Genomic DNA, 23,640 nt, shown 5'->3' on the forward strand with positions numbered 1-23,640 from the left:
CTATGGTCACTTGAGTCGCTACTCACATGTTTCTTAGAATAGAGTCACCAATTACTAGAGCACTTTCAACAGGTGTCTCAGTGGGAGTTTCACTGAGTGGGGAGAACCTGTTGGAAACGCGAATGGGCGAATTTTGCCAGTGTGAGTTAGGTTTGGACTTACGACTATGCTGCAGGGTCATCACCCACTCACGTTACTGCGAAGGCCCTGCTGCCGGAGCGGGGGGAGACTAACTAGCTATTGCGGACATATCCGGAGCCGCTAACACTGAATCGATAAAACTCTCATTCTCCTGAATGTCCCATAACATCCGGATACGTCCCTTTAACATTACAATCTTCTCCATCAGCCTAGCGACTAACTGACACTTTTCACATGTATACGTACTGTACCGCTAATGACTGGAGAAGAATAGCTAAACATATTGCACTCGGAACACGGAACAGGAGACATTGCGTTGTACTTGCGTGAAACGGGAAAACTGAGGCTCTAAAGCTGGAAGCACCTTTTTGATTGAATGGAGATCAGTGCTTGCGAAGGTGATTAATCCGTCAGGGTTTGGAAATTATCAGAGGATTATTAAGCTTGCGAAGATTTTTTCCGATGACTTAATTCTAATTATTATTTAGGTGATATATTTTCAAGGTTTGCACCCTAGCAACAAGTTTCGCTCTCGCAGGAAACAGCAGAGAGACCATATAAAGAATTATGATTATGAAAGTGTGTTAGAGCCTTTGGTCAATGATCTTATCACTTTGGAGAAACATGGGGTATTTGTTGACAGGCTTAGAAAATCTGTAAAGGGAGTGGTGCTGATTATCTTGTATAGCTGGTTTCGTAGACAGTTTTTCAAGTGGTTATGTTTGCAGGTTTTGCACTGATCAGAAGTCAGAGTTTCAGACAACAGATGTAGGCAGCGGAGCATTTTCTTTGAGAACAGAAGAGATTCATAGAGAGTATCTTAAAACTCTAGAGGAGAATTCATTAGGCAGCAATTTTGGTGTCAAGCAGAGGTGTGTCTTGTCTGAAAAGCTTTCTTATTTTAATGAGAAAATAATCACTTCTGGTTTCCCACTAGATATTGCTCATGATTTATTTGAAGGAATGGTACCTCTGGAAATATCCCCTCTCTGTTTTAACTTCAAAAAAGTATTTTACTTTGGACTTTTTGAATGAAGTTATTCAAAAGTTTTCCTTGAAATGGACAGATAAAACAAATTGCCCTCATTCAATACCGCCAACCTATGCTGCAAGGAAGACCATCGGTGGAAATTCACATGAGAACTGGAGTTTGATATTATTTTTACCCATTTCTTATTGGAGAAAAAGTGCTGAACCAGCTTGGAGGCTCCTCACTGATTTAAAAGCATTGTGGACCGTGTAACACCTTTTCATACAGAGAAATCAATTGCCTATTTGAATTTCAAAATCTCTGAACACAGAACAAGATCTAGATAACTTTTTCCATACCATGATCTTCTGCCCAAACACCATTATCTTGAACATTATCCAGAACGTATAATTCAGTTTGGACCCCTAGTATATCCTTGGACTTTGCAATTCGAGACAAAGCATGGCTTCTTAATGGAAAGGCCATTAAGTCCCGAATTGACTATAAAATACTTCTATTAACTTATAAAGCACTCAATGGCCTTGCACCAGAATACCTTAGTGATCTGCTGACCACATACAACCCTCCACGCTTGCTTCGCTCTCAAGCCATGGGATACCTGTTAGTACCTAAGGTAGAAAAAGCTACGGCAGGCTGCAGAGCTTTCTCCTACAGAGCTCCCTGCCGGCCCCTGGAGGATGGGCTCCCCCTTTGAGTCTGGTCCTTCCCAAGGTTTCTTCCTTCTTGGGAGTTTTTCCTTGCCACTGTCGCCTTTCGCTTGCTCACTGGGGGCTTTGGGTGCAGATACCGTAAAGCGCTTTGAGACAATGTTGTGATAATGCGCTATACAAAAATAAATTTGTTGTTGTTGTTCTTCAAGAGGGTTGTGAAACATGCTACTTGCTTCAAAAATTTGTAGAAGTCTTTGGCGCAGAGGCATCAGTTTCACATGGCGCAACAGCTTTATATGAGCAGTGCTTCTAAACATATTCTGGTTGCAAATGTTTCTTCTGTGCCTGTTGATCTGAAAGAAGACATTGCAATGACTATTAAAGAGAAGTACAGAGATTTGAAGGTTGTGTGCTTGACTAATAATGTCACACATGATGAACTTAACTACAATATAGGAATGATTCTTCCTCATGGGTCCCTTGCCGGACTTTCAGAATTTACAGAAATCATCCATATGGTGGTTCAGGAAGACTGAAAGTTGCTTTTTGTTGTAAGAAAGCTTTGTGCTTGGTACCAAGAACACTTCCAAGCATATGAACTGAAAGTGTGCCCAACCAAGGCTATTGATGTTCTTGAGACAACTGACATTACAGATTTATACCCATTGGTGGACTGTGGTTGGAGGAAAGGGCTTTGTTGTCTTAAAAAGATACATACACATATAAGATCTGTATTCTGTCAGCATTTGTGACTAACTTAGTGTGTGTGATTCATCTTTGCTTAGTCACAATGTATTATTCACTGAAGTCAACAATGATGTTGGTTGTTAGGGAATTTCCAATTTAGTCATGGAATATGCATATTATTAATATGAAAGAAATTAAGGTCAGAGAGAGATTCATTATTAGTCAGTTTTTTCAGTTATTGCTAGTTTTTTTTAATTGACAGTAGTGATTCATGAACCTTTACCTAACATTTTGCTCTCTGTCTCTGTTTCAATTTGTGCAGGTCATGAGTTCAAGAAGCAGACGTGTTAGACTGCTGGTCATCTTAAAAGAGGATAGTACTATTCGAATGTAACTTGAAAATGGTGTCCCTGACTGTGTTGAATAATTCATTCAGGAGGTGAAGAATTTGTGTGGGGTGGAAAAAAACATATGATTGCAGTACAATGACACTGATTTTGGAACATTTGTAACCTTGACGTCTACTTCTGTAACCCATGATCTTGAAACCCTCAAAGTCATTTACCTAGACCCAGAATCTACTGTGATTTTCTTGGAACCAGTTGCCTTCTCATCCAGCAGCATTCAGTAAGCCATCCAAGATGACAGTCTGTGGTTACAGATGAAACAGTAATACTCAGCTGTTCTTCAGAGACTTTGAGAACCCAGCAGTGGCCAAAAGAGTTCCCCATCCCTGTATTCTCTTACAACAATGAATGCCAACTGGAAAGGGGAAATTCTGAGAATAGGAGGTCAGATATGATTTACTCTCAGTTCAAAGATACTGTCAGATATATTAGAAAAAGTGGCTGAACAAACCTACAAATATAAAGCCTACCCCCTGATGCTGACTTTAGTGATGTTGCAGAAGCACTCACACAGAAACATACTTGTCTTAGAGAGCCTTCCAGGGAGAGCTACAGTTGGAAGCAGAGGCTTAAATACAAGATGGGAAACTATTGTACTCTAGTGGAAATGATGCAGTGTAAGTGTACAAAGCCCCCCCCCCCCCCCCCCCGACTGCTAAGTATTTAGTAATTGGAATTCTTATTTCATTTATTTATAATAATCCAGTTATAATGTTACATGTGAGCAGCACAGTTTATTGTTTCCATGGTAATACGTGGGTATGCATGGTGCGAAATTAGTTGCAGTCTCAATTTAATTTTTCTGTTCAGTAATATTAAAAGGTTAAATGTGGCCTGATTATCAAGTGTCTTAATTAGGGCTGCGCCTAAGCTCTGCAGCGTGGTAGCTCTCCAGGAGCAGGATTTGCAACCACTGCAGTAAAGTAATTAGTAAATGCGCCATTTGCTTCTATCACGTTGCAATGTATAGTAGTATGTCAAACGTGAGTTTCATGCATATAATCTGTTAAATCATGACTTAGTTTCATGAAAGCATGAGTTAATTCAATGAAATAATGACTTAATATCACAAGAGAATGACTTACCATCAAGAAAACATGACGTTTCCTTGAAATGGACTTCTTCATATCATGAAATCATGAATAATCATGAAATCAAGGCACGCTTTCATGAAATTAAGTCATGATTTCATGAACCTAAGTCATGATTTCATGATGTTAAGAAGTCTTCATTTCAAAGAAACGTCATTGTTTTCTTGATGGTAAGTCATTCTCTTGTGATATTAAGTCATTATTTCATGAAATGAAGTCATGATTTCATGATATTAAGAATTCTTCATTTCAAGGAAACATATGTTTTCTTGATGGTAAGTCATTCTCTTGTGATATTAAGTCATTATTTCATGAAATGAAGTCATGATTTCATGATATTAAGAATTCTTCATTTCAAGGAAACATATGTTTTCTTGATGGCAAGTCATTCTCTTGTATTATTAAGTCATTATTTGATGAAATTTAGCCTTGGTTTCATGAAACTAAGTCATAATTTCATGATGGTAAGAAGTCTTTTTTTTTTTTCAAGAACAATTTTTATTTTCAAATAATACCATACAGATTGATATCACATTCAAGTTTTCCAATATAACCAAATAATAAAGGACAAAACAAAACAATATAGAAGGGAAAAAATGTACAGCTATAAGATACATGTGTATATACTTTTAATGTCCATCAGTTCCACAAAAGAGTCACCATCCAGACTCTGCAAAAAAACACAGAACACCTTCCAGATGGACCAAAACACATGCAGTTTGTTCCTCAAAGAGTAGGTAATCTTTTCTAAAGCAAGACATGAGGTCATCCCTTTTATCCATTGAGATACATCAGGACTTTCTTCTTTTTTCCAAAAGCATGCAATTATACGTTTGGCTTCCAACAAACAAAGAAACAATAACAATCTTTCATGTTTGGTTATTTTAAGATCCAAAGGGCAAATGCTTTGGCCTTGTCTTGATTGAATAAAACTACGTAACTGCAAATATTTGAAAAAGTGTTTTTGCGGAATTCCAAACCTTGTCCTAATTTCTTCAAAGGACATGAATTTTCCTTCATTATAGAGATCCGACATCTTACTAATACCTTGAGTTGACCAGATTTTAAAACCTGCATCAGCTCTACCAGGAAGGAAATTCTCATTACCAAAGATTGGTGAAAAGGATGAAAGTTGTGGTAATTCACCTAAATGAGTAAGAGCCTCAAACCAAACTGATATAGTATTTCTGGTATATGGATTTTTTGTACACTTAATCAATTTTTTTACATCTGCTGAATATAGATATAAATTCAAAGGAATTGAAATAGAGTGAGCCTCTATAGATATCCAGGTTGGAGGGTAATCCTTCTCAAAGTAAAACATTGCTGCTCTAATTTGTGCCGCCCAGTAATACCATTTTAGGTTGGGTAGGTTTCACCCCCCTCTATCATAAGGCAAGTAAAGCAAGGAAAGTCTGAGGCGAGGACGCTTATTGTTCCAAATAAAGTTTGTAAAAGTTTTTTTCATTACAGCAAAAAAAGAAGAATGTGGAGGAAGTGGGATGGATTGAAAGAGATATAAAAATTTGGGCAAAATTGACATTTTTAATATATTAATGCGGCCAATCAAAGAGATCGGGAGTTTTGTCCATCTGTTCAGCAGACCAGTTATAAAATCTGAAATGGGCTTATAATTAGCTGGTACGATTTCATTAACAGTTGGGGTAATTCTGATCCCAAGATAAATAAAACCATCTTGTGAGATTCTAAAGGGTGTCTGAACTGGGGGAAGAAGCCTTTCAGCTTTGTGTGGGAACATCAACACAGACTTGGAGTTATTGATTTTATACCCTGAGAATTCTCCAAATGTTTCAATCAAATTTAGCAATGCTGGGATAGAATGTTTTAAATTGGAAAGGAATATAATTATATCATCTGCATATAGTGAAATACGATGTTCTGAAGGGCCAATTGTAATACCTGAAATATGTATATGTTTGCGAATTGCCATAGCCAGTGGTTCGATCGCTAAGGTGAAAAGCAAGGGAGAGAGCGGACATCCCAGAGCCTGAAAGGGGCAGATATTATTCCGTTCGTTAATATCTCAGCTGAAGGGTTAGCATACAGGATCCGGACCCATTTCAAAAATGTATCCCCGAACCCCATTCTTTCCATAGTTTTAAATAGGTACTGCCACTCAATCCTATCAAACGCTTTTTCAGCATCTAATGACAGAAATGCATTATCACAAGTATTAGATTTCTCATATTATATATTTAATATTCTGCGAATGTTATGTAAACCTTGCCTCCCCCAGACAAAGCCATTTTGATCCATATGAACAAGCTTAGGCAAATGAATTTCTAATCTTTTTGCTAGCACCTTGCAAAGAATCTTTAAATCATTATTCAGGAGAGAAATGGGTCTGTATGACCCACAGTCAGTAGGTGGCTTGTCAGGTTTTAACAGCAGAGTTATTATCGCAGTATTCAAAGAGGGAGGCAAAGCCCCATTTTCTAAGGAATCCTGGTACATTTCCAAAAGGGGACCAATTAATTTATGATGGAAAATTTTATATAACTCTATCGGTATGCCATCAGGCCCTGGGGTCTTCCCGCCTTTCATACTGGTAATGGCCTCAGACAGCTCCTCAGACTTTAGGTCCTCTTCAAGAGATACCATGAAACCTGAATGTCGATTTAAAGTCCAAAGCATCTAGGAAAGCCTTTTCTCTCACTGTGTGCACTTTCCGAGTATTCAGAGCTGTAAAGAGCCTGGTAATAATTCCTAAAGATCTCGTTTATCTCAGTTTGATCAAATGTTACCTCCCTCTCCTTTATCTGAATAGAATTTATGGCTCTTTCAGCTTGTAACTGCTTAATACGCCAAGCCAGTAACCTACCCGCTCTCTCCCCCCCTTCATAATAAGTCTGTTTAAGTCTCAGCAAGCTTTTCTTTGCGCGTTCTAATGAAAGTTCATTATATTTCATTTTCAATTTGTGCAGATCCAAAAGAAGATCGGGTGTCATTTTTTGGTATACTTCAGATTCAGTTTTCTTTATTTTGTTTTCAAGGTCTACCAATTCTGCTTGACAGTGCTTATATTTATAACTTGTATAACTAATCATTCGTCCTCTTATAAAGGCTTCCCACCGAACTGAGGCAGATGTTTGATTTGTGTTAATTTCAAAATAATAATCTATCTGTTTATCAATGAACTCCAAAAATTCGGGATCTTTCAACCATGTTATATGTAATCGCCATCTCGGGGAACTGTGCAAAAAATTTGGAAAGTTTAATATAAGTGAAACTGCCGCATGGTCTGAGATTAATATGCTATCATACCAGCAATTCTTAACTTTAGAAATGAGATCAGTAGATAAAAGAAAGTAATCGATACGGGAAAATGTTTTATGAGTACTAGAATAACATGAATAAGTCAAATTATCCGGGTGTCTGTTCCTCCAAATATCTATTAAATTGAAATCTTGCATAAACTGTTTTAACTCTATTCTGGTCTGTACATGAGAGAGGTCTGATTTAGTTGATCTATCTAATTCTGGATACAAAGCACAATTGAAATCACCTCCTATAACAAAATATCCTGGCAGTCCAGCTAATAGTAAAAATAGATTTTTATAAAAATTAGGATTATCCACATTGGGTCCGTAAACATTTACTAAATTCAATCGAACAGAAAAAATATCAATTTGAGTGATTATGTACCTCCCTAGTCTGTCCTTAATAGTGTTAATTACTTGTAAAGGTATAGATTTATGTATAAGCGTAATAACTCCTCTAGATTGTGAATTAAAGGAGGCAGAAAACACTTGCCCTGGCCATCTCTTCCTCACCATAGTTTCATCCCCTGGAGTTAAATGGGTTTCCTGGAGGAACACTATTTTAGCTTTCATTTGCCGAATTCTATTCATCACTTGTTTTAACTTTACAGTTTTGTTGAGACCTCTTACATTCCAGGATGTAAATTGAATATCAAATAGGTGAGCCATTATTATGTATACCGCATATTCCCATACTTGCCGAGAGGACACAAATAAGTATACAGACTACTGTTGTGACTGAGAGAAAAAAAATAAAATAAGTAAAAAAATAAATAAATAAAAAAAATAAATAAAAGCCCTTGGTAAAAGGAAAGTACAGCCAGACAAAACAACTGGCCAACATACAGGTATTTCCCCAAATGAAATACCATCACTCCCCCTCCCCACCCCAGTTAAACACTTCCTAAGGCTTTATCGAGAAAGCCTGATTATGGAACTACGCCGGTCCACCCGCGACACTTTCACGGAGAGGAACAGCTTGTCTGAACGACGGACGGGTCTGCAACAGTCAGGGATGACAACCCAACATTACGAATAATATATATACATATATTATTTAAACATCAGTATTAAACCAGAAGTTTGCTTACACTCATGCCACCGATCCCGAAGGGAAACACCTTCCTCTGAGTTCTCCTACTAAACATTGTCTTTCAAATCTTGCAAAAGCCTCTGAGCATCTGAAGGATTGTCGAACAAATGGCGTTTTCCCTTGCATGTCACGCACAAAGTAGCTGGATGCAATATGCCATAGCGCAATTCAGGGAAGTTGAGATCACGAAGATCCTTCTTCACCGCGTCAAACCTTTTACGTTTCTTGTGTAGTTCAGCTGACACGTCAGAAAAGAGCATAAGCTTTCTTTTGTCTAGCATCACAGTACCTATTTCTCGAGCTGCTTTCAGCGTACGGACCTTGTCAGCGTAGTTTAGGAATTTCATTATCACAGCTCTCGGAGGAGAGCCAGAACGGTCTTCGGAGAATCTACCAATTCGGTGAGCTCTCTCTATTACGAGAGGGCCGGGAAAGTTTTCCGGACCGAGAACCTCAGGGAGTAATTTCTCCAAAAAGACGCACATGTCCTTCCCTTCAATTTTTTCTGGGAGTCCCACTAATCGTAGATTGGACTGACGACTGCGATTTTCCAGATCGTCGATTTTAGATGAGAGGGATTCTAAGGCAGTTCTCAATTTAGCATTTTGCATTTGCAACTCCGTGACGTTATCCTCTTGGATGCTTACTCTGTCCTCGGCCTCTGTTACCCGTGTTGTGAGAGCTTTAAGATCACACTGCGCTCCGTTAATCGCAGGGAGCAAACCATCAAATCGCACAGCAAAGTCCGATTTCAAGGAGTGGATAGTCTCCAGGATTACAGACTCATGGCTAACACCTGACTCTCCCTCCTCGCTAGTAGCTTCATTGGTTTTAGCTTCTGCCTCGGCCTCACCAGGTACGGTCGGTTTGACTTGTTTCTGTGTAGTTTTAGCTGGTTTTGGTGGCATCTTGAAACAATAAGTATCATCAGATTCTAAAGTAGAATCAGTTTGTCAGCGTTTGTTGGGTTAAAAGGTACAATTTAAGTCAGTATTGGTAGCGGAGCTCCGATTCACGTTCACTCAGCACCGCGCCATAACTGGAAGTCCGGTAAGAAGTCTTAATTTGAAGTAAATATGTCATGTTTTCTTGGTGGATTGTTATTCTTGTGATATTGTCAGAGAGAGGAAGGATGCCGCTTCCATCAAATTGACAGGTCGGGTCAAAAGGTCACTTGTGGGCGGGGCTTGTGTAGGCGGGGCTTGGTTGTGGTGGTACGATGTGACGTCACGGGAGTTGGATTTATTTATTAATTATTTATTAAATTATTATTTATTATTTTAAATTATTATTTATTATTTTAAATTATTATTTATTATTTTAAATTATTATTTATTATTTTAAATTATTATTTATTATTTAAAATTATTATTTATTATTATTATAAATTATTTATTTTTAATGATTTATTTAATTATTATTTTATTTTTAAATTATATTGAGGAGAGTGCTATATTGAGGAGAGTGCTTATGAGTGTGTGTGTTATTTTATTAAGTTATTATTTTGTCGGGCACAGCCGGGGCTGAGCGGGGGTGGGTTACCTGATGGAGCGTGAGCGTACGGCGTGTCTGGTGTTACGGTACCGCAGTAAGGTCCCGGGCTTTGGAGAATCAGCAAAGGCCTTAGAACCCTGTGTCTGGTGCGGTACTGCGCTAAGGTCCCCACGGGCTTGGATAATCCTCGGAGAGAGCGATGCCGGAGAGCTGAGAGCCGTGCCGCGGCGCGAGTCTGATGCCGGAGAGCTGAGAGCCGTGCCGCTGCGCGAGTCTGTGAGAAACTCTGAGAGACTGAGACTCTGGGAGAAAATGATAAAGTTGGAGCAAAGAATGAGAGGAGGAGGAGGTAGAGGGTCTGTCGTCCAATAAAAACGCTTGGCGGTAGTTTTGACAATGTATGTGTGTTTCTTCCTCACGCAGGCGTTTTGTATTACATCAGCGTATGGTGCCACACTTTTGAAGGCCGTCTCTAACGACTTGGGCCATACATGCACCCCCAGTAAAATCAGTTTGAAGTTTTGTTTTCCATATATGACCTCGCACAAGTACAGATATGAGTGCACCTGGTTAATTGCAATTAAATAATCTAGTAAAGACACGCAAGCGTATTACATCAGCGTATGGGGCCATACTTTTGAAGGTCATCTCTAATGACTCGGGCCATACATCAAGTTGGATACCTTGTTTCCCAGTAAATCCTGTTTTTCATACATGACAGTACAGATATGGGTTAATAGAGAAACGATATGACTGCACCTGGTTGATATTGCGGCGAGCGGGGAGGGGGGCCTATTCCTCCTAGGGCAGAGGCACAAGTATCTTCGAGGTCTTACCCTTCCTGCCAGCCAAAAAGCCACGAGTTTCATCCAGGCCTTACCCGGTGAGTATATTATTTCTTTTATTCGCGTGATAAAAATGCTAATTAATTAAATCAAATTAAATTAACATTCTAATAATAGGTATTCTCTGTTTTTTCTATGTACAAGAGAGAGACTGCGCTGACCGGTCAAAAGAAAATCTACAAGAGACCTGAATCAACAGGTATGGACGGAGCATCACCACCACTGGCTATACCCGAAGCCTTATTAAATGAAATAGACATTATCAACAATGCTAATAATGAAAATGATGAGGATTACTCTGCTCAACATGACTCACCACCCGCGGCGTCCGATGAAACAGTGGCCCAAGAGCCCTGTTTTCTTCCATCCCTAGAGACATTAAGAAGCATGTTAAATGAAAGGGGCTCTGAAGCAGAAGGGGGGCTCCCCCCCAGCGACGAGGTCGCATGGTCCCCCGCGGATTCTGAATTGTGGGAGGCCTTGTCAGACGCAGAATTTCTTCTCGATGCTGAGGAGATTGAAAATTAATTGGGGCTGGGACAATTTGAAAATGTTGAACAGGAAGGTGGCGGTGGTATCGGTGACGTGGACCCCCAGCCTGATGGGGTCATTCATCGGCGCAGATTCAATAACGTACAGATTAGACGGATTCTAAATATCCCCCATCCTAGAAACGAAGGCAATTTCTGCGAGTACTATGAAAATGTAATCGAGGGGTTTCAAAATATTGTGAATGAGGCGATACCTTACGCCGCATGGGGAGCTTATATACAGGTCACCCTGCGCGCTGACTTTTTAAACGACGAGCTGTCGCAAATTGTACGGTATGGGGAGGGGGAGCTGACAGACTTGCAACAACTGCTGGATCGCCTGGTGCAGTCTAATCAAGAGATTTTAAACGATTCCAACCTAGAAGTAATCGTAGACGTAATAAATATACCACGCGGCGGCGGGAACAAATGTAAACTACAGACCATGTTAGCTTCAGAAATAATTTCTAAAAAAGCCAGACACATGTTTATCATTAATAACAACACCAACGCGTGTTTCGCCATAAACTTGGCGCATCTGCTGCACGAAAACTTCACTGGCGCCGAGGGTGAAAAGCTCGGCCTAGAGTTACAGGAGAAAGCGGGATTCAGCCCCTACCACAGTCGCTTTGAATGACATTATCAATTTCGAGAAAATCATTGATTGCAAAGCAGTGGTGTATTATCAACAACCTTATTCAAACAATCTCCAAATTTACCAGACACCCACACCTACCGATGGTAGACGGCTGGTGTATTTCTTTTTACACAATCAGCATTTTTACGGCATTAAAAGCATAAAGGGGTTCTTAGGCGTGAGCTACGTTTGCACGAGCTGTTTCAAAGACTTCGACTCGCCTCACAGTCATCGCTGCGAAAAGTTCTGCAACGTCTGTCAGACTAATTGCAAAGAAGGTGAAAGCACACCAATGATACTGTTTGAGCTGTGTAATTTCAGATGCTTAAATGACACGTGCTTTGAGCGTCACCATACGCCGAGGGTCTGCCCAGTTAGGGGGGAGCTTGCTAGCCCCTGTGACAAGTTCAGAAAATGCAAAGCTTGCGGGCTCAGATACTACCAAAGTCCCGAGAACCTAAAACCGCACACGTGTAAAGCAGTAAAATGTAATATCTGCGACGCTAAACTCCACACACCAGAATCAGACATATCCACCCCACATCTCTGCTATCTAAATCCTCCCGAGAAGCCTAACAGAGGGGAATGGGCCGAAAGGGGTGAGGGGAGTAAAAAGGCCCCCGAATATGTGTTTTTTGATTTTGAAACATCTCAGAGGTCGGGTACCCATATCCCGGTTTACGTGTGCGCCATCTCCGATCAGAACGAGACAATGACCGCCGAGGGGCCCGACTGCGCGCTACAGTTTCTCAGACATTTCAGGGCGCCCTTCTATAGAGGCGTCTGTTTCATTAGTAACTACGGAAAGGCATTCGATAATTACATCGTACTGAACGCGATGGTGAAGGAAGGCGTGGAACCGCGTGTGGTGTCACAGGGGAATAAAATCATCCTCATCCTGGACAGCGTGTTTGAGCAAAGGTACATCGACAGTCACTCCTTTCTAAGCATGCCGTTGAGAAAAATCCCCGATGCGATGGGATGCTCGACTCAGATGCGAAAAGGCTATTTTCCACATCATTTCACAGACATGGAAAACTTTAGTTACGTGGGGCCCTACCCCCCTCCCGATCAATTTGGGCCCGATCAAATGTCCGGCAAAGAACGTGACAAGTTTTATCAATGGTACGACAGTGTAAAGCACCAGACCTTTAATTTTCACAAAGAGATGATCGCTTACTGTAAAAACGACGTGGAGATTCTGAGAGAGGGCTGCTTGCGCTTCCTGCGGGAGTTTAAAACGCTCACGGGTTGCGATCCCTTCTCAGCGGCCACCATCGCTTCGGCCGCGTTACTGGTTTACAGGACAAATTTCCTCCCCAGAGATACGATCGCGATCCCGGATGTATGGGATTACAGGAGGCAATACAAAAGTTATTCGAACGTGTCCATCCAGTGGCTGGAATTCATAGGGCGCACGCGCGGCATCAAAATTCGACACGCGCTGCGCGGGGGTGAAGTGCGTGTGGGGCGCTTTCACCTAGACTGATACGCCGAGATAGAGGGAGAGAAATGGGCTTTCGAGTTTCTAGGCTGTCAGTTTCACGGCTGTCCTACCTGCAACAACGAACACGATATCTGCCCCCTGACCCGCGAGAGCTTCGGTGCCCTGTACGTTAAAACAAGGGAAAAACTCGAGGCGTTGCGCCAAGAGTTTAATATGAACGTGGAATCTATCTGGGAACACGAATGGGCTCACGCTAAAACTCACGACCCACAGATACAGCGTTTCCTGTCAGACTTCGAGCCCCCTGAGCCCCTAAGGCCGCGAGAAGCGCTGTTTGGGGGTCGGACGTCGGCGATTCGCCTGCGTTACGACGTCACGGGGCAAGAACGCGTCCACTACGTGGATTTCATGTCGCTGTACCCGTACACTCTGGCTAAATGTGAATTCCCCGTGGGGCACCCTGAAATCATTCATTCAAATTTTAAGCCTCTGAATGAATACTTTGGCCTGATCAAAGCCACGGTCAACACCCCCAATGAGCTGTTTTTCCCCGTCCTACCCAGCAGACTGCCAACGGTTCGCATCACGACAACAATTCCCGTTGGTAGCCATTTGACAGTTGTTTGACGCAACGAGTTGGCTCACATACACATGTCCAGCATACCTGTCTGTATGGGACCGGCAACAATTTGACAATTGATCGCCATTTGACAGTTGCTTGACGCAACGAGCTGGCTCAATAAAGGAAATACCGTGTGGATCTACGCGCATGCGCTCGTTTAAACAAGAATTAGCCGCGTTATTCTTTGATTATTGCTGTCGGAAATGCTCAGAGCGCTTTACTTTATTATTCACATTGACAGAAAAGTGCTTCATTCCTTAAAAACATTACGGCTATAGGGGTTTTATTTGCTAAAACAGGCGCTCCGCCGGCGTCGCCATTTTGAAAGGGGTGTCGGCGTGGGTGCGCATGCGCCAAGCGCCGGACTAGCGATCGTCCATTCCGCCCCGCGTTGTTCAAACAGAGTAGTCGCATGTGGCGGGTCTCCGGCGCGTTTCGCCCTATTTCTTCTAAAAGTTTGCCGTTTACATGCTTTCTCCAACCTGGTAAATATAACTAAAGTCTTTCGTGTTGGTTAAATGTAATGAGTGATCGCTTCTTTTAAAACGACGGGCTGTATGTTTATTGGTTTGGTTTGGTTGTGCTGCTATCGTTTGCGCTTGTTTAAATTTGTTCTTCTGCTGCTTCTTTCGGGCATATTTGTTTAAATTCACCCTGCTTTTTCTTTTAAAATAACCCTAAGGGTTTTCTTCTTTTGGGGCTTTCTTCTTTAAAACATTTTGGTGCCTTCTTTTAAAATACGCCGCGGCGCTTACTAACAACACAGGGCCGGACGGACGCCCCCACTGAGCGTGTATCAGCAATACGTGGCATAAGCATGTATTGATACCATATATGGACATAATGGCAATATCCCAAAACCATATCGCCCCCTATCGGCAGCACGTGGCATAAGCATGTATTGATACCATAAATGGGCATAAACTCTCGACCAATCAGAATCAAGGATACGCCACTTCCTCTTATGACGTCAGAGGTGGAGCATTAAGCTCCGCCCAAGGTACCAGGTAACCTTTTTTGATAGTGTCTAACGAGGGGAAGAGGCAAGTGTCCAAACTTCTGCTTAACTCCCTGTGGGGTAAACTGGCGCAGAGGAGCAACATGCTCCAGACATGCATAGTGTCTGACCCGGGGGAGTTTTTAAATTTTTTCTGCTCGGACCTGTACGAGATTTCCAGCTTCGCGTTTGTCAACGACGAGGTCGCCCTCATCCGCTGGCGTTACAAGTCTTCCTACAAAGTGCCGCCGGGAAAGACTAACATATTCATAGCCTGTCAAACTACCGCGTGGGGCCGGTTGACGCTTTACAAAGAACTGGAAAAATTGGGGCGGAGGGTGCTGTATCACGACACCGACAGCATCGTGTACATAAGCAGGCCTGGTGAATATGAGCCGACCTTAGGCAATTACCTGGGCGAGCTGACGTCCGAATTAGCCCCAGACGAATACATTGCTTTGTGGGGTGCACTGGGACCAAAAAGTTACTGTTACCGACTCAACAACGGGAAAACACAAATGAAATGTAAGGGTATAACTCTAAATTATGAAACCTGTCAAAAGGTAAACTTTGACAGTATGATCGGATTGATTGATGATCGGAGGCTGTAGGAATAACCCAACTATAATGACGCACTACAACAAAATCGAACGCGACATGAAAAGCTTTCGCCTGTTTAATAGGCCTCTAGATAAAAAGGTCAGGGTCGTCTACGACAAACGCAGATTGCTGACTAGCGGGGAAACTCTGCCTTTTGGTTACTGAAATGTAAAACTAGCAGCATCGTCTTTAAAAACCTGTTAAAGTTTTTTCAAAGATGTTCATTTGTTTTAAACTGAAAAGTTTTTCTAAAGATGTTTTTTTTAATACAAGATGTACAAATGTTTTAAACTGAAACGTTTTTCTAAAGATGTACAAATGTTTTAAACTGAAAAGTTTTTCTAAAGATGTACAAATGTTTTAAACTGAAAAAGTTTTTCTAAAGATGTTTTTTAAAATCAAAGATGTACAAATGTTTTAAACTGAAAAGTTTTTCTAAAGATGTTTTTTTTTAAATCAAAGATGTACAAATGTTTTAAACTGAAAAGTTTTTCTAAAGATGTTTTTATTTTCAAACTTGTGTACTGAAATGTGTTGTACATTTATCACAAGAGTTTCTATTAAAACTTTCACCCACGCACTCTGTGTCTGTGAAAGCTGACACCCCTGCAGCACCAGTTTGCACGTGTGTGTGTGTGTGTGTGTGTGTGTGTGTCTGCGCGCGGAAAGATTTAAAAGATTAGGGCAGTATTTTCCGTTTCATCAGTTTTTTTTTTGCAAGACGATGGGTAGCGGCGTGAGAGAGGTCGACTTTGATCACCGTTTAGAATTGCCGTTTACGGCTATAATCGCAGGGGCGAGTTCTTCGGGGAAAACCTATTTCACTAAAGAAATGCTTTTAAATCAGAGTCACTGTTTCATAGGGGCCCCCGTTAAAAAAATTGTGTGGTGTTTCGCTTCCCATCAGCCGCTTTATGATGAACTGCGCGATCGGATCACCGAAATTGAATTTATACAAGGGCTTCATAAAAGCTGGGAGGACGAGGAACGCTTCCCCTCAGGCTCCTTGATAATCATCGATGATTTGATGGACAGCGCGTCCGAAAACAAACTCGTGGCAGAAGCTTTCACGAGGTTCACACATCACCGACAAATCTCGGTCATCTACCTGGTGCAGAACGTATTTCACCAGGGCAAGTACAGCAGGACTATAGCCCTAAATACTACTTATTATTGTCTTTAAGAATGTGCGAGACAGAATGCAAATCAAAGTTTTAGCTCAGCAAATGTTTCCTTGGCAGAAAAAGTTTTTTCTAGATTCTTATCAAGAGGCGACAGGGCCACCCCACGGTTATTCATTGGTCGATTTGAGAGCCACGTGCCCAGAAGAGTTAAGAACATAAGAACATAAGAACTATACAAACGAGAGGAGGCCATTCGGCCCATCAAGCTCGCTTGGGGAGAACTAAACTAATAGCTCAGAGTCGTTAAAATCTTATCTAGCTCTGATTTAAAGGAACCCAAGGATTCAGCTTGCACTACATTATCAGGAAGGGTATTCCATACTCTGACTACACGCTGTGTAAAGAAGTGCTTCCTTAAATCCAGCTTGAAGTGTTCTCCCGCTAATTTCCACCTATGGCCACGAGTTCGTGTATTTAAACTAATGCTGAAGTAACTATTTGGTTGAACAGCATCCAAACCTGTTAGAATCTTATATACCTGGATCATGTCCCCCCTCAGTCTCCTTTGCTTGAGACTGAACAGATTTAGCTCAAGTAACCGTTCCTCGTATGACATTCCTCTAAGACCAGGAATCATTTTTGTGGCCCTACGCTGCACCTTTTCTAAGGCCACAATGTCCTTTTTAAGATATGGTGACCAAACCTGCACACAATATTCTAGGTGAGGTCTCACCAAGGAATTGTATAATCTTAGCATTACCTCCCTTGACTTAAACTCCATACACCTGGAGATATACCCCAACATCCTATTGGCCTTTTTTATTGCTTCCCCACACTGGCGAGAATGGGACATGGAAGCATCAACATACACACCAAGGTCTTTCTCATGATCAGCTACCTTTATTTCAGTGACACCCATGAAATACCTGTACTTTATATTTCTGCTCCCTAGATGGAGTACCTTACATTTATCGATGTTAAATTTCATCTGCCAGGTATCGGCCCAGTCACTAATTAAATCAAGATCCCGCTGTAGCTGCTGAGCCACTAATTCAGTATCTGCTACACCACCCACCTTGGTGTCATCTGCAAATTTCACCAGTTTACTGTATATATTGGTATCCATATCATTTATGTAAATTAGGAACAATAGTGGTCCTAAAATCGAACCCTGCGGTACCCCACTATTAACGCAAGCCCACTTCGACATTGTGCCTCTTATAACTACTCGCTGTTTCCTATCTGTTAACCAGTTATCAATCCAGGTCGCTACGGTACCTAAAATACCTGTCGCTTTGAGTTTAAGTAGGAGCCTCTTGTGGGGGACAACATCAAAAGCCTTTTGGAAATCTAAGTAGATGACATCATAGGCCTTCTTATCAACTTCCTGAGTAGCTTCCTCAAAAAACTCCAACAGATTTGTTAAACAGGATCTACCTCTCCTAAATCCATGCTGGCTATCCCGCAAAATGTTATTAGAGTCCAGGTAATCTACCATTTTCTCTTTGATTATAGCCTCCATAACTTTACCAGTTATACAAGTTAGACTGATTGGCCTATAGTTAGACAAATTACTTCTATCCCCTTTTTTAAAAATAGGCGTTATGAAGGCGTGCTTCCAATCAGAAGGTACCACACCTTCAGATAAGGATTTTTGAAACAGTAAAGTTAAGGGTCGGCAAATAATATCCCTCATCTCTTTTAACACTATAGGTAAGATGCCATCAGGACCCTGTGATTTATTTATTTTGAGCTTAGCTAGGCTTTGCAAAACATCTGCTTCAGTTATATATATATTAGCTATAGACAATGCTGGATAGGTAATAACTGGTAAATTACTAAGGTCCTCAACAGTGAATACCCGTGCAAAACTATCATTGAACTCATTTACTATATCAATGTCGTTTACTATTATAAGACCCTTACTATCCTGCAGATTAGTAATTTCAGGTTTTGGAGCTCTTTTAGAGTTAAAATACTGGAAGAAACTTTTAACGTCATCCTTAGCTTCCAATGCAACCATCCTTTCGACATTTCTTTTAGCTCGTCTAATATCATTTTTTAACTCAGCCTGTAGACTTAGATATTCCTGCTTAATTCTGTCATCGTCAGTTATTTTCCATTGCTGGAACAAAGCCCTTTTCCTCCTTACTTTATGCTTTATTTCCCTAGTAAACCACCTAGGTTGCAATTTACTAGATTTATTCTTGCTGGAAACAGGTATGAAGTCCTCTTGCACTTGCAATAATGTGCTTTTAAAAAATTCCCAGGCCTCTTCAACAGTTTTGTTATTTAACTCCATCCAGTTCACAGTTTCTAGTTTTAGTCTCATACACTTAAAGTCAGCCTTCCTAACATTATATATTTTTGATTTGGACTTAGCTCTTCGAACACTAAACTTAACCTCAAATTTGACCATGTTATGATCGGTACAGTCAAGTGGTTCTAAAACGTCTAATTTACCAATCCTGTCCTGGTTATTAGAGAGAACAAGATCAAGAATGGCATCTCCCCTGGTAGGGGTGTTAACAAACTGAGTAAAAAAACAATCCTGTACTAATTCCACCATCTCCAGTTCATTTTCTGAAGAGCCAGTGACAATGTCCCACTGCATTCCTGGTAGATTAAAATCACCCATAACTACCACATCATTTTTATTGCTCATAGTCCTAATATCACTGTATAACAATCTGCTTTCCTCAGCAGCTATATTAGGTGTTCTGTAACAAACACCGACAATTAGGCTATTTGAGTTTTTAGCATCTAATTTTACCCATATTGCTTCCGTAGTTTTATTTATATCAGTAAGTTCCCTTGCCTGCAAGTTTTCCTTTACATATACTGCAACACCACCTCCCTTTTTTCCTATACGATCCTTACGGAACAACGTGTAACCATCCATATTATATTCTTGTCCATCCTTTTCACTCAACCACGTTTCAGTTACTCCTATAATATCATAAGAGTCCGATGAGATAAAAGCCTCTAAATCATGAATTTTATTCCTAATACTTCTGGCGTTTAAATACAGACAACAAAGGGTAGGCCTATTACGGTGCCCACTTACAATATGATTATTTGGGGCTTTCCGTTTCCCCCCACTGACATTGTTAACTAACCTCCCTGCCCCCCCAGTCCCTAGTTTAAACATTCCTCAACTACTCTACACATACGCCTCCCCAATACACTGGTTCCCCTCTGGTTCAGGTGCAACCCATCCGGCTTGAACAGGTCCCACCTGTTCCAGAAGGTCCTCCAATGCCCCATAAACCTAAACCCCTCTTTCCTACACCATCCTTTTAGCCACGCATTTAATTTCCTTATCTCAGCTAACTTAGCCTGACTTGCACGTGGCACGGGGAGTATTTCGGAGAATACCACCGTGGACGTTCTGCTTCTAAGCTTATTGGCAACTTCTATAAATTTATCCTGCAGAACAGCCCTTCTACCCTTGCCTATGTCGTTGGTGCCAACATGCACCACGACAACTGGATCCACCCCAGCTGGGGCCAAAAGCTTATCCACACGATCTGGAAGGTCTCCTACCTGGGCACCAGGCAGGCAAGACACCGTACGGGACCCTCTATCACGCATGCACACATAACTGTCTACTCCCCTAATAATGGAATCCCCCACTACCACAACCTCCCTCTTCCTGGGGGGAGGGGGCTCCTCAGTGCCCAAGGGCCCACCTGCCTCCCCAGTCCGTTCCGGCTCTAAAGCTGGAAGAACCTGAAACCTGTTCGACACAGTCACCTCAGGTGATGCCGCCTCTATAACGTGTGTACGCCCCTTCCTGCGTCTACGACCTACGGTCACCCAGCTCTCTCGACCTCTCTGCTCTTCATTCTCCCCCCTCCCAGCTAGTGGCGTACACACCTTCTCCCTAAAAGGCGTATTAACTTGCTCCTCTAACTCACTGTTGCATTGGATGAGAGCCAGTTGCTCCTCAAGGCCGCGAACCTTGACCATGAGCGAGTCCACTAGCTTACATCGCTCGCAGATGAAGTCCGACTGGACACTAACGTCCAGAAGGGCAAACATGTTGCAAACGCAACACTGAGCCGGCCCCATAATTAACTAACTCACTATGACCCCGTACTCCCAGTCCAGTAAATTTATATAGCGTATTTAACTTTAAAGATTAATTCGCGTACCGTTAAATGCAATAAAGTGCCGAGTACACTAAAATAAGTTACTTGGGTTGAAACGGAACTTAATTATTATTTTTATTTAAAATTTTAAATCCGATAAATTTACTACTACTTACCAAAAGAACTTCTGCCTGAACCAAGTATGAACTAAAAACAAAACGAAATCGAAGTTGCTCTTGGGAGGTCGAAAAACCACAAAAACCCCCTCACAGCAGGCTACTGCCGGAGCGGGGAAAAAAGTGGAAAATGTCCTCCCGGCCCCGACTGGCGACCGGGCAAAGCTCAGGAGCAACTGTCCTTTTCTGGCGCTGAGTAACGTTACCGATGTTAGATATTATTAGCTATTTCGCCCCGCCGGTGTTTTTTACGGAGTTAAACGCGAACAGAAAACGCAGCTCACTGCCCGTAACAATCGCGCTGTTAATAAACAGACAGGACAGACAAGCACTCACGCCGACCAAAATAAGAACAATAAATAGAAATAACACAGCCACCCACTAAACAATTAAAGCACACAAACACTCAGAAAATACGTTCCAAACACCCCAAAAACAATCACAAACAATCCCAAAACAATCGCTGCAGCTCAACACCACTCTCTCACAGTATCCCAGCAATCTCTCGCAGCAATCCCAGGATGCTGAAAACACTGCCAGGCTCAGATTCCCGATCCCACATCCTGCTGAAGCCCTTCCCAAGATCAGACACTAGTTTTGTTTTCCTTGTTCTTATAGTAAAATGATGGTCTTTGACTTTTATACATCATCACTGTTCTGTTAATTACACATGACCTAATCTAAGTATTACACAAACCAAGCATAATTACTTAGAGATGTCATAAGATGGAAAATCCTTATTCAGTTAATTATTTTCCCCACAGGTGCTGACAGTGTGTCTACAGTGAAATGGGCCTGTGTACAGAGAGGATGATCTGTAACAATCCCATGTTCCTATGGTGACAGATATAAAACTCATGTGAAATACTGGTGCAGAGGGTATAATGTGAGGTCATGTACTCCCATAGTACACACTGACTCTCCACAGGAGGGTAAAGTGTGAGTCAGAGATGATCCTGACCAGCGAGTCTTCACTGTGACCATCAACAATCTGACAGCTGAGGACTCCGATCGGTACTGGTGTGGTGTGAAGATCAGTGGAGCCTCTCTGATCAGGTTAATCTGTCAGTCACTGATGGTAAGATGTCTGTACTGCAGACTGTAGCCAATGAGATGCACAGTATGTAACATGTCACTGAGTCAAAAAGGAAGGACCTTAACACAAACACTGATGGAAAAATGTTTTAATATTTTAAAAATCTGCATTTTAATTTAATTCAATATGATAAACGAGACTTGGAAGAAGTAACAGTGTCAGCTAAATCGGGCGACTTCATGAGGTTAAATATGATAAGCAATATGTTAAAAAATGTCAGTTTATTGGCCAAACATTTACATACAGTATGTATGTTGTAATGGGCTGACATTCATAAAACATTTCATTGCTGTGCAAGTCTTTGAGTGTTTTACCTGTGTGTTGAAGTCCTCCAGGGCTGTCAGTGGACAAACAGGAGGTGACGGGTGTGGATGGAGACAGTGTTACTATGGAAACAACAAAAGACAAAGGATGTGGTGTAAGATTGGGGGCTCCTGTGCATCAGAGAGATCAGTGAGTTTGCATGGGAGGCCTGTCCTGATCAGGGATGACACAGAAAATAAAACCTTCATTGTGACAATGAGTGGGCTGGAGAGGAAGGACACTGGCTGGCATTGGTGTGCTGCTGGAAACCTGCAGATTCCAGTTCATATAACTGTCAAACGTAAGTAATTGATTTAAATCTGCCTGTGAATCCTTTGTGCTTGAATATAAATAGATAAATACTAATTTTATTTTATTTTTGAAACCCAGCAGTTTCACTCACAAAGGGGTTTGTGCTTCTTTGTGAGGATATTTATCAGCTGTTGTGAAACAATTATTTATTGGGATTATTGTTTCAATGATAGTGGCACGGTGGTCCAGTAGGTGGCGCTGTTGCTTCACACCTCCATGTTCAGGGGTTTGAATCTGGCTTCTGCTCTTTCTGTGTGGAGTTTGCATGTTCTCTACATGCTGTGTGGGTTTCCTCCAACAATCCAAAAACACACAGTCAGCCTAATTGGTGTCTCTAATATAGAATGTGTGTCTTCTAGTTTATGATCAGTCTAATTGTGTGAAGACTGACTAACATGTCTGTAGGTGGTTTTTCATTGCAGCGTAGGCCAGTGTTACAGTTGTACTCTGTAATATCTGTTCCAGTGCTGCATCCATCCATTGTCTGAAACTGCTTGTCTAATTCAGGGTCCCTATGAGCGCAAGGCAGGGTACGTTCCATGACAGGGTGCCAACCCATTGCAGGACACACTCACACTCCATTCTCTCGCACAAGCACACCTACCGGCAATTTGACAACTCCAATTAGCCTCAGCATGTTTTTGGACTGTGGGGGGAAATCAGAGTACCTGGAGGAAACCCCACAATGACACGGGGAGAACATGCAAACTCCACACACACAGAACTCTGGTAGAGACTTGAGCACACGTGCCAGAGGTGTGAGGTGACATTGCAAACCACTGCACCACCGTGCCACCCTGCTACAATAAATACATTATAATATGTTAATAAAATCATTTATCTCACCTGTTCACTATCAGTGCCGTGGGATGTGAATACTTTGGTCATGACACTAATTCATTGTTCTCCATCTAATCATTTTCTCTGTAGAATACCTTTCATAATTTATATTTCAGTTTCAAGAGTGACCTTTTCTTAGTCTTTATTGACTAACAGAGCACTGCTTTTTATTAACGATCCTT

This window comes from Brienomyrus brachyistius, chromosome 14 (genome assembly GCF_023856365.1).
Source record: "Brienomyrus brachyistius isolate T26 chromosome 14, BBRACH_0.4, whole genome shotgun sequence".
NCBI lineage: Eukaryota > Metazoa > Chordata > Actinopteri > Osteoglossiformes > Mormyridae > Brienomyrus > Brienomyrus brachyistius.